This window comes from Aethalodelphis obliquidens, unplaced genomic scaffold (genome assembly GCF_003676395.1).
Source record: "Aethalodelphis obliquidens isolate GAN/ISIS:26980383/991018 unplaced genomic scaffold, ASM367639v1 scaffold4, whole genome shotgun sequence".
Taxonomy (NCBI): domain Eukaryota; kingdom Metazoa; phylum Chordata; class Mammalia; order Artiodactyla; family Delphinidae; genus Aethalodelphis; species Aethalodelphis obliquidens.
The window spans coordinates 37,415,506-37,428,614 of record NW_020837948.1 but is presented as its reverse complement, the minus strand read 5'-3'; positions in this window follow the sequence as shown (position 1 = coordinate 37,428,614).

Sequence of the window (13,109 nt, the reverse complement as noted above, 5' to 3'; positions counted from 1 at the left end):
GTCTTCAACAAAGAAAGCAAACTCAGTTTTTCTAGATCATAGATCAGAATTCTAATTTTCAAAAGTAGTGGAAAAGTTCTAATTATAATTAACATTTATTTGCTTGCTCAGTAAACATGATTCAGCCATATTAATTTCATTTAAAGTATATTTTAATTAACATTTCTTTACAGATTATCTTGATATAACTTTAAGAAACTGATATAAGGTTAAAGGCCTGTGAAATAATTGTGTCCTAAAACATCTTTTATTTAGCAGGAAGCCTGTAAAGGCTTTCTCAATAACTGACAGCTAACAAGTTCTTGGTGTTTTATAACAAAATGTTCTCTACATTAACTGTCATATTGCATTACTTCTAAAAGAAACATTTTCTTTTTTTCACTTTTGAACATCTTTGGAACTGGGATGCATCCTATAAGTGATAGCATGTTATGGTGTAACTGACAGTGTAGAAGTGCATAAAATGACAGTTCTTAAAATCAATGGTGTCTTAGATTCAATGAAATAAACAATTTCTGAATTACCCTGAAAAGAAGAAGCAAGTAGGAAAAAAAAATCATAAAAGAATAGGGACAGTTGTCTTTTGGGGATGTAGAGCTTAACTACATAATCGAAACCAAGTAATTTACAGCGGAATTCATTCTTAAACTGACTATCCATTGGTGGTCAATATTATGTATTAAGCTGTTAAGGGCTATAAAAAAGGTACATGACACCATCCCTGGTCTCTAAGAAATTAGAATATATTTTAGCCACTCTGAACAAAGACATATGAAATGATAAGGTATGTATCATTTAGCTATTTTATAAATCATAAGAAATTATGTAATGTCTGTGTGAATACTACACACACACACTATTGTGGGTTAGATTAGTTGAGCCATTTGGAATCGTCATCAATATAATCATTATATCACACCTAACATTGATTGCTTACAGTCGACTGTAAGAGGAACAGTGTAACAGAAGACATAAACTACAGAGGATCCTAAAGAAGGGCTAGAATTTATCCAAAGCCTACGAGTCAGGACTAAAAGGCATTCCAGATGGGGAAAATGGCATAAAAAATACTTGGAGTCAGTTATGGGAGTGAAGAGTTACAGTGGCAGTAAGACATGATTTTATGAAGTTCAAGACTAAAGCTAGAGGCAGTGTCGAGGTTGGCTAATAGACTGGTACCAGATGGTAGACAAAACTGCCTGCCAGGATAAAGAAGGCCCTGAGAAGCCATCAAGGATATTTGGGTAAGGGAAGGACATCTCCTTTATCTCGAAAAAGCCTTCTCTTGCCTCTGCTGTTTCCTGTAGCTATTTATTACTCAATGTTTTCATTCACTTCCAACCCTCAAAAGTCACTATCCACTCTATAACTCCTTGTTTTCTTATATATTTACGACTTTACTCCCAATACCTTACAGCATGCCTCCCCCTAACCTCCCCCCATTCTGCGGAAACTCCTCTCTCAAGTATCAGCACATGAGATCCATTTTACCTCAGCAATGCCATTTTACATACTTTTCAAAACACTGCTTCAAACATGAGAAAACTGAGGCCTGTCAAGTTCATTTGACCTGTCCAAGGTTATTCAGCTCTTTGTGTAAAATCTGGTCCTAAAACCAGACCTGCTGACTGTCTTCTCACATTTTTTCATCTGCGCCGGAGTTCCTTTATTTGCATTCACATTGCTGCCTGTTCAGGACTGTCAAGGTCCCACTGAAGTACAGGTACCTTGAGAGAAACCTAACTAGAGCAGTCATTCAATCATTCTGACCTTTTCTTCATCTCCTCATAGCTATCATCTAACATCAAAATCCAAATAAAAGAGTTGGATTGTAATATTAATACTTACTGACTTTCCTAAAGCACTTGAGAAACAATTGTATCCATTTTTACAGCAATCCCAATAGGTAGATGTTACATAACGTGCTACAGTGGGAAAAACCAAGGAATAGAGCTTTAAGTATTTTAATGAGTTAAACCAGTGAAAGTAGTTGCTAACGTAGTTGATGTGATTCATACTTTTGCTCACTGATCTTCTTAATAGAAGTGGTTTCAGTTGATGCGATCAATAAAGGTGAGCCCTATCTCAGATGATTTTGATCCATGTGTTATCTTTGTCTTTACTGTCTTAACCTAGAGGAAACGCATTAATTTTATTAATAACGTGGTTGCTTTCCTAGATACTACTCTAGGAAAAGCTGTTTTTAATGTTTATATGTCATGCGTATCTCTTCTAGTGTGAAAAGCATAGTGTCATGTTAGCATATTTAATTATCCAAAACCCCCAAGTTGACATTTCCACAGGATGCCTGTGAATTCAGTGGTTTCCTGTTTCTCCTCAAGTTCCCAGCCTTGTGACTATGACTGTTTGACCTGAGATGACTCTGGATGACATTTTTTTTCTTTTTTACACATAGATTCTCTATGCAAGTCCCCTAAATTTTAGGGGAAAAACCCCTACTTGAATTTGATTTAGCAAAATTTGGAATTTGTCAGCCCTATAATCTAAAAGTCTGGGTCCAGATGCTCAATTAATACTATGAAGAATCTTCTTATTTCCATCACTTGGTCAGGTGACTGTGGGTTCTGGTTTGTCTGGGATAGTTCAGGTCCATATTGTCATCCTGGTAGCCTGGTGTAGCATTTGTCCTGGACAGAAGTGTCTTCCTCTGGATGATGAATTATATTGTCACCCTATTGGTCCCTGAATTGGTCTTATGCATCTTTCCCCTGTGGTGGTGAGATGGGCCTCACCAATTCTAGTCTTGAGTTGTAGTGGCTCAGGGCAGCTTACTCGTGACGGCAGAAATCCTTCTATTATACAGGTCCCATGCCTTCCCTGAATTGGTTATTTTGGCCAGAAAAATGAAATGTGCTCACCAGGAGATCTCTGTTCCTGTTGAAGGTGGTGGTGGTGAGGGATGGTTTCAGCTGTACCCAAACCATAAATACTGAGAGAGACACTTCCTCAAAGCAAAATTTCCCCCAAAGTGCTATTTCTAGAAGGGTAGAATGGAACCTGGTAAACAAAAAATATTTCTTGAAAAAAAATTTTGTATTCCCACTTTGGATGGGAATTACCAAATACATTTTCGTTAATAGTGACTTTTAACCTATTTCTCCTCCTCTCCAGAGATGGCGTGCTTCCTTTTGTGTTACTGACCCTTGCATATTGTCCTCCTCAAGACACTGCCCCATCAGTTACTTCCCTTCTCTGTCTCTACCATCATTTATCTTCTCTGTCTTTACCTTTTCTCCACTAGTCACTTTCCTGTGATATAAATACACATTCAAAATGTTAAATCCCCTGGATTTAATGTCACATTTCTGCTAATTATTTGTGGTCTCCTCTCTCCACCTATTCATTTTCTCAATCAACTAATATAGAATTGCTGTCTCCATTTGTCTTTCATCTTTCAACACATTTTAATCAGCAGTCAAACTGCTTGCTTTCTAGAAGGTTATGAATAAACTACTTGAAAATTTGGGCCATGGACTTGGCACCATGGATATTACTTCTTCTCTATCATGAATCCCGGACTTAAATGCCCTGCTCTTTCCATTCTCCTTTTTCTTTGTTCATTCCATTTCTGTGTTGTGGGTGGGCTCCTGTTTCCTTGTCTACTTCTCCAAGTTGGGTCTCGGTCCTTTTGCCTTTCTTACCTACACCTCATACTGGCTTTAGTTAGCTTCATTTATTCTAATATTTTTAGCTTTCATTTACACAGTATTTCCAAACTTATAAGCTGAGTCCAGACCTTCCCTCAGAGTCTCATATTAATATATTCAACTTTTTACTGGAGCTCTCCACCACAGTTTACTTTTGATACTTTGAGTCATCATTTTCAGGCTAACTTTACTATCTTCCCTCCTACATTAATTTCTCCTGAGTTCTCTATCTTATTGTCTACTTTGTTACTCAGGTGCAAAACTTGGAATACATCCTTGATCTCCTTCCTACCTTTTATCAGTCATCAGGACTGATTTATTTTTAGTCATAACTGTTTTTTTTTTTTAAATTCTCCTTGCCTGCTAGTAATTCCTACTATTACATCTTTATCTTAGGATTTCAACTGTTATGCTATTGCAAGTATCTTCTCTTTGGGATCTCTGCTTCCAATTTTGTTTCCTTCAAATCCATCTTCCATGATTGCTGAAGTCATTTAAGACACAACCCTAAACATGTAGGCTCCGATTTTGAACCCTTCAGGAGCTTCTCATGGTCTGCCATGAACAGTCCCAAGGCTGGGCTTTAGCTGGTCTGAATACACACCATTTTTACCTTCTTGCTTTTTAACATGCTTATCCATTTATATTACCTGAAAAATATGGGCAATAATGAGAATGGAAAGATAAAGGCATTAACTGGGTGGGATGGGAGTTGAGGGGAAATAGTTTCCTAGTCAATTTTTTGTAACTGTTCAAAGATGGTCTTTCCTGATTTATTTGACTCAAGGAAAAAAAAAAGGTTTGGGATAAGAACATCAGGTAAGTTTTTAAAGAGGAGTTGGAAGGGCATTTAGAAATCAAGTGCCATTGTAGCCAAAGCTCAGAGAAGAGAGTATCACCCCACACTTTCCAGGAAAGAAGGTAAGGAAGTAATGTGGTTCATGGGCAAAATTACCGAGATTTAAAAAAGTTGGATATCTAGATTTTATAAAATGTCAGAAGGATTATTCCTTAACTCATGCCTATTTCAACTTACTAATTTTACAATAAAATAAATCAAGGTACAAATATCAGCAGACACCTGGATTTCTCTTTTCTAGTGTTGTTAAGGGGAATTGTGAGGAAGCAGACAACTCAATGCTTCCTATACTTCTGTGTTGTCCTCTTTTCTGTTCTAGGGCTTTCTCCTTGGCTAATGGCTCTCCTAAGTTGTTTACATGTTGATGAATTGATACACACTAATCAGACTCTGAAGGGATGGGTTTGTAAACCAGAGTCTGGCTTATTTATAAAGCAAGATCCACCTAGTGCAATCTATAACTGGAACCAGCTGTCTGCTCAAGACACCACTCTTTGGACATAAATATGTGTGGGAAACTCAATTTGTTAGTAATTGATGGCTTTAGCAAGCATAGAATCAGCCAGAGAAAGGGAAGTGGATGGATTTAAGAACCATCTCCTTTAAGTTGAGAGAGCCTGAAGGAATTATACTTCTAGACAAAAAGGATAGATGCAACTGGTAATAGTGCCTGTCACTCAGAGGCACTGTCTCTGCTCTCCAGGTCAGTTCCTGGTAGACATTGGTAAAGTTCTTGTTCTCTGTCTTTCCAGCATTCCTGTTTTGAAAATAAAAATCCATTAAGGTCATTTTTTTAACCTTAGGACTGATCAAAGGCAATATTGGGAAGAGATAAAATTGTCTACGTGCATTTCATGTCACTTTCCCTAATCCCTTTATTTTTATTTAACTTTTTAATAAGTCCCCTTTCTCATGTATCTTGCTACTATTTGATCTTTCCTCTGGGTTTTTGTATTTTAAAATAAGGCCATAAATCAAAATCAGTGCTTAAAACAGATGAAAAATTGCTGAAGATGGAATATAATGCATATTGGGGAAGATAACTGTGCAGAAATGTCCAATTTTTACTTTGAACTAATTGGGAGATTTGGAACAAAATGCAAGAATTGGGGAAAACTTTATGAAAAAATTGGGAATGACCCTTGAATTAAGGGTAGGGAGCAGCTAAGGCAGGGAGAGAGTAGAAGTGAGAAGGATAACACAGTGTGTCATAGTGTGGAAACGGATGAGGGAGAGAAGGAAGAAGGCAAGCCAGAGGGGCTGGGGTAGGGGATCAAGTCATGGTATAGTATGAAGCACAGTGTCAGAGGTACAGAGTCCAGCAAAAGTGAAACATTAAATACAAAACAGAGACCATGGACTGTGACATGGCGGTCAGTGAGAATGACAGTTACAGGCATGCTTTAGGAATAATGGTTTGACAGTAATATGTTGAAGGGCTTTAAGGGAAAACAGGGACAGTTGGGAAGAGTAATTAGATTGTTGCTGTATCTAAGGTATGGTCTGATTTAGATTTGAGCTATAGGAATGGAGAGAAATGGACAACTCAAATATTTTGAAATAAGCATCAAGACAGGTTACATATTGTATGCAGGGGTGTAGTTACCAGGGAAAAGAAATTAAAGATTTTCAAATGTGCAGAATTGATACCAAGAGGAGCTTATTTGGGGATCTGATGTGTTTCCATAGGTGGCAAGACATAGAAGTGAAAGGCTCAAGTGGGCAACTGGAAATATGCAATGGAGGTATAAAAGATTAAGACTGGGGATGCATTTGGGAATTACATGCATGGGGAATTATGAGAGTGAATGAGCTGCAATCTCAATAGTAAAGTGGGCAGAAGGACCCTATCCTAGACTTTGGATAGGCATTGAAGACAGGATGCTTTAGACATAAGGACTAAAGAAATAAAAATTTATTGAGCACTTTCTATATGCATGTCCTACTGTAAGCATGTCAATTGTATTAGTTCATTTAATAGACATTACAGGAAAGTGAAGCATTAAGGAAAAAGAGTGCAGTCTTGAAAATCAAGGAGCTTAGAGTTTGATATTTTTACTAAATGCTACAGAAAAGTGAAATAGATGGAGAAAGTTCATTGTTGCATTTGAGGTAATAGTTTCATGAATATCAGTACAAAAAACAAATTTCATAGAAATAAGTGGAAAATATTTAGAAGCCATATAAAGGGGACCTGTATACAATGAGCCTGGCATTGGATGGAAGAATATAAATAGGATGAGGGCCAAACTACAGAGTTCTTGAAAAGAAGATGTTTAAATATAGTTAAAGGGAGATGGGGAAAAATACATGGAAGAGAATGTTGCAGATTAATGAAGGGAGGAAGCCCTTGTGAAAGCAGCATCCTGGGAAATAAGAAAACAAGTGGAATCTAGCGTATGTATGGAAGCACTAATTGCAGGAGCAGGAGATGTGTTCTTAGTTTTATGGAAAGATAGTGTAAGGAAACCTGGTAATAATAATCCTGTGATGACTAGTTACATGAAGAGCTCTCAAAAGGGCTTAAGTTGTCTTCGTCTCGTAGAAAACAGAAGTAGGCAGTACTTGGAATTAAAAAAAATATTAAGGAATAAAAGGAGAAAGTGGGGCAAAGGAAGGAAAGTGATGTTCACTGAGAATTCACTTTGTGCCAGGTGCTGTGGTAAGAACTCTGACAAATTGGTCACTGTGAGTCTTCAATGCATCAGTTTTGCAAAATTGAATGTCTTCCTTCAGTTTATTATTTTGCCTGGGACAACTTGTCCTTTCCTCTCCTCTTCCCATATTTTTATTTCTCACTGATTTCAGGTTGACTTATTTTATTCTGTAAGAAGAATTCTGCTCAGGGTGAATTGCAGTTTGGATGTTCTATGTGTAAACATAATCTCATGTACCAGCAATTTCCTTGTATTTGAAGTTTGCATAAATATTCACACTTTGGGGGTTCTACTCAACAGATGATGAAGTCTTCAGTCTCCTTAATGCTGCTTTAAATTACTTTATGTCTCTTGAAATGTTCATGTCTTATGGAGAAGTAGATGAGTTCTTACACTCAGGCAGACTAAAAGAATTATGCTCTCCAGAATAAGAAAGAAATAATAGGTTTATTATGTACCTGACAGAATTTTACCTGGTGTCTTTGTCATCTTGAATAGGATAGAATATCCAAGAACTTTTCTTTTTGATAAAATTACACTAGGCTATAAATATGCAAAAGACTATTGCTATATAGTTATATTCATATTTTCTGTCTGTCACCCTTTTTAGATGGCCATTGCTCACTGGTGCTTCTCATATATTTGAGCATTAAGTGCTCAAGCTGCATTGGAAATACATGGGTTAATGGTAGGGAGACTGGTTTTCAGATATCAATGTAAGGATTTTTAATGCTCAACGACAATTATGTTTGTCTATTTTTGTCTCCTCTGAGCCCTGGAAAGCAAGTACTGAGGGTAAATTTCTACTCTTATTTTCCCTTAGCATTGCTACCAGTGATGGCTCTCTTAATAGAGTCCTCAACAGCAATTAAAAAATGTTTTTGGCCATAGTATTATCAGAAAAGTGTAAGAATTAATATAAATCCATTAACAACTATCAACTAACAGTGCCCCCCTACTGCTATTAGATTAGAAGGAACAATTTTCTTAGGCAAGGCATAGGATTTTAAAAAGTTACTCTGTATTTATCAGAATCACAAATCTAGGCTCCTCCATTAAAGATTCCTGTTCAATATATCTAAGAAACTTTGTGTATTTTGAAAAATCTTCCTCGCTAATTTTGAAGTATTAAAATTATTCAAATGAAATTGTATTTTGCACAACTCAGAATTATGGGACATTTTATAAAAAATTTTGGACAGGTCTGCATTTTCTAGTCATGATAAATTTCTTAGGCAGTTAACTACTTAACTTTTATAAAACACTTTCTAATTGTATCGACATTATTGTTTGTGTTACTTTTTGGAATTTACTCACTGGGATTTTTAAATTCTTATCCACAATATTAAAAAGCAAGCATTATAAGAACAAAAATAAAGCAATTGCAATAGAATATAAGCTGCGTTGCTATAATAAAGAAATCCAAAAATAGTGACCCAAACAAGGTAGAAACTTACTTCTCTCCGATAAAACAGGTAAGATACCATCCAAGGCATGTAGATGGTTGTGTTCTAGGAGGACATTCGAGGACCAGGCTTTTGTTTGATCCATCCACCATTTTTCAGGATGTTTCCCTTATCTGTATGCACAAAGCTATCTCACCAGCACCGTATCTGCATTCAAGGCTATAGGAGTGGGAAGGAGAGGTAGGGCAATTTCTAGTAAGAATGTGATCTGGAAGTTGCTATCACCATTGCTGCCCTTTTCCTAATGGCCTAAAAACCACACCGAAAAGAGTGATGGATACTAGGGAGCATCTGGTAGTCTCTTTCAAAATACTCGGGCAAATTATTAACAACTCATTGACCAGAAACGCTGAAGAAGTGAGAAGATATAAAAATCATTAGGGGAATGTAAGCTATTTGTAAATTAGAGAAACACAAAGGACAGTATTAACATGTAATGTTTTTCATTTTGCTGGCTTATGGAAAAAATAATACTGAAGAAGTAAACCACTTTACAATCCCTGCCTGTACGTTTAGAGAAGATGCCTTAGTGCTAGCATTCACAGCCTCATTTTTTTTTCCTCCAGACAATGTGCTGTACTCTGCTTTGACTGTGCTTTGAATCTGTCTGAATTGTAACAACTGGAAAGTATTTGCAGACTTGCTCAATTCCTTAGAAAGGCAGAGTAACTATTATGACACTTTAAGTTTAAAACCCCAGTAAAAATTTCCCATAAAGCAATACCTACAGTTAAAACAGTTTATTACTTTGCATAAAGGAGCCAGGCTCAAGCCTATAATGAATTTTGAAAGCATTTCCCTTAAAGCTAGGGAATAAAAACTTACTGATAAAAAAACAAATATAATTCAGTAACATGCATCTTAATCTGTTTTCTTTCACAATAGTGCTATCCTCACTTTGCTTTTGTTTAGTTATTGGAAACGTCCCAGGCTTCTCTGGCGTAGAATACACATCTAACCTTGGTAGACTATAGTGTGGTGTTATAGTCATTCTTGTGGTTTATTAGCTTTAATGGCTACAATAGTTCCTTTCACTTATTTCCGCCCTGTGAACATATGCATGCCCCCATGCCTCTATTTAGGGGTCTTTATATTAATAGCAGTGTCATTAATAAAAAGTCTCAGTTTGTGTAAAAGTACTGATTCTTGGTGTTTGGAGTCGCTAGCTTTTCTCTGCTGGCAGATGAAGCCTGGATGAAAGATTGTAGCCAGTCTGATATTTAAGGCTCATATTTCCTGCTCCATCCTTAGAATTCTTGACTCTAACCTATATTCCCCCCCCCTTATTATAATCAATTTACTTCTTATAGTGAAGATGGAAAAGGGCAAATATTCATCCTAGGAGTCCTAAGCAGACATTTGCAGCGAACTTGAGCATGAGGCTCATTGATATCTAGCTGATCTCCTTATTTCAATAGGTACATTCCACTTAATTACAATACTAGACAAGACACTGTACAGCTCACAAAGATGGATAACTTGATTACATTTTACACTTTTCTTGACAGGTGTTGGCAAAGGCAATACCTTAGTCTCTCTGTCTAGGGCATCAAATGTCATAGTGATAATAGGGTTTGGGACCACGTGTTTTCTTTGGTGGCAGGCTGCCACATGCTGTTCTGTGGTTTTAGCCTGGCACTTGGAAGAGATGAGAGAAGGTTGCAAAGAGGTGAGAAGTATATGAATCAGTTCCTGGGGTTTCCTGGGGCTCAGGAGAAAATGACTTGAAACAATTCCAGCTCTTTCTTTTTTCATTCAATCAATTCCCAGCTGGGCTGTGACAGAAGGCAGGTGATAAGAAAAGAGAGGTGAGCAATAAAGTGCAGCCACTTTTATAAAAGAAGAAGTTTCCTAGAGGAAAGGTGAAAAAGAAGCAAAGGACTGGGGAATAAAAGGAACAGAGCTTTTTTGGGGGAAGGGTGAGTACAGTAAAATCTCTACATGTTCTAACATTGGGAGTAACAGCTGTTAAGAAGTTGAAACAGGTGTAATAGTGTTCAGTGGAAAAAGGTTTCACCATACACTCTCACTATATTATGTAATACTCATTTTTTTTTGACAGTGAAGAACTGCTTTGGTCAGTCAAAAATGAAGGTAACAAGGAACCTTCCCAATTGCCACGTGAACTTGATGCAGTCATTAAAAAGACAGGATGATTTCTACATGAGACCAAGCAGGAACCCTCTAGGGGCTCCTCAGTCTTAAGAGAAACTGAGAACATAATTTCATGCCATTTAATTCTGATGTTAGGTGTATTTTTTAAATAATGGCTTCAGAGACGCAAGTTATAGAGCATCAACTTGATTTTACATGTTTTGAGCCAAAAGGCTGGGATGCTTGTGTCTCCCATAAGCTAAAGCACTGCTGGACACATGGAGGCACGTATGCACTTGTAACTGGTAAGGCCAACGTGAAATTCAGGAAATTGTAACATTGCTAATGTACACTTGTGTTTCTGTCATTCTCTGTGGGTTACAAAGCAAAATGTAACCTTTGGAATAATGGGATACATGTTGAAGCTTAGAGAAACAATAATAACAATACTGGAAAGGAAATAAAGTTAAAGCATATTTAAAAGGAGTTAAAGCAATATTTGGAGAACATCCTTAAAGTGGGCCACTAAGAAAAACAGGAATATTTTCACCTTTTTCCCCCTTTTTTTTCTTTTTGGTGGGGTGATTTTTCTAGTATACTCTTGGTAAGTCAGAATGTTAAGGACATACCTGAAATTCCTGGGTTTCTTGGGGAAAGCAACTGATTAGTAGTGTTTTTTTTTCTGAATTTTGGTAGCACAAATGAATGACCCCAGCTTAGAAGACAGAGAAGGAAACAGAGTAGAAGATTCATGTTCAAATAATTGTGGCCTTATGCCCACCTGACAAGGAATATTTCAGTTATGTAGTAGTTTTAATGATGGCAGAATCTAGGTAACCTTACAAAATTTAAGAAAATAGCTGTATTACTGCTTACTTTCTTTATATTAAAATACTAAATGTACTTCAAAGTACTCAAGGTCTTTGCCGGAAACATAGGAAAGGCTTTGCTTCCAAGGCACAGAATTATAGAGCAATAACTTGATTCTCTGCTCCCATCTCATCCAAAGACTTAGGAAATGTGCAATCCTCCACACAAGGTATATATGTTCAGTGACTACTCTTTTTGGTTGACTAGGTGTGAATCAGTCACCTTACATATACTTGGCACCAGGAACAAAGTAAACAGGAACCCCCAGGGGCTCTTCACCCTTTGTACCAGGAACATAGATTTTTTTTTTTGAATTACAAGGCTGTTAGCATTCTGTCTCTATGTTTACCCCACATTGTTTACTAATACAGTAAATTAAAAAAAAATTTTCTACAGCTACGAGCCCTGCCCGCAAAGAACCACACTGTGGATTAAAGTTGAGGCACATCCTACTAGTGTGTATGTGTATACCTCTGTTTAACTCTTATCTAGAAATACTTTAGTGCTTGAACTTACTGTCCAGTGATTATTTTCTTGACCATTAATGTAATTTTGAAAGAATGTGTTATATTTCTAAGGAAAAGAGACATTTAGGAGCTTACACTCTGAAGAATTAGAAATGGAGGTAATAAAGAAATTAAACTTTTATTTTAAAAGCAGACACTTTGTCCCATAAAAATTGAACTTAGGTAATTCCTTCAGCATTAAGAAGAAGATTGCCAATAAAATAGTTTTGCTGATGATTTTTCAGATTCTGAAATTTTATGTGTTTCATCTTTATTAATCTCCAGAGAGATTTACTATTGGCTGGGCTTAAGCTCTGCAAATAGGGTTAAGTGATAAAGTTAATATAATGCAAATCCCCAAAGACCCAATGATGACAGGTAAATGTCAGTTTTGTGCTAGGTAAAAGAAAAAAAAAATCCAGTAAGACAATTATTGGGGGGAGATGGCATTGTTTTTCAGAGGTAAAAGGCTGATTTTAAAAAATGATTGTTTTCTGTGGCTATAATACTGAAATGTTTGTGAATAACATAGTACTTAATGTATTTCTTAGTTTGACACAGAATTTTTTCTTAACCTTGATACTTTCATCTTTACGAAGTCCATTTATTTAATCCATTACACAAATAATCTTATGTTTTCTTTGAACCAAGATTGAATTCTGACCCTATTAAAAGGTATTCTAGTAAACACCTTTAAAAGAACAAAGCATAGAGAAGTTTAACATCTACACAAGCCGACAGGACAACCATTACCTGAATGTAATTTTGGGAAGAAATAAATTACACTGCTCCTGTTGCAGTCCCGTGTGCCATGTAGCTGGGGTCAGAAAGCTGCAGTGGTCATAATGAAAAAAATTTATTATGCATGAGTCAATTCCCTTATGTTGTATCTGGAAGATGTTGTGCTTGGCAGTAGGAACTAGTGGGAATTAGAGTTTTAAGTTCTTTTTCTGTAACCATAAAATAAACCAGAAGTCAGATATGATGGT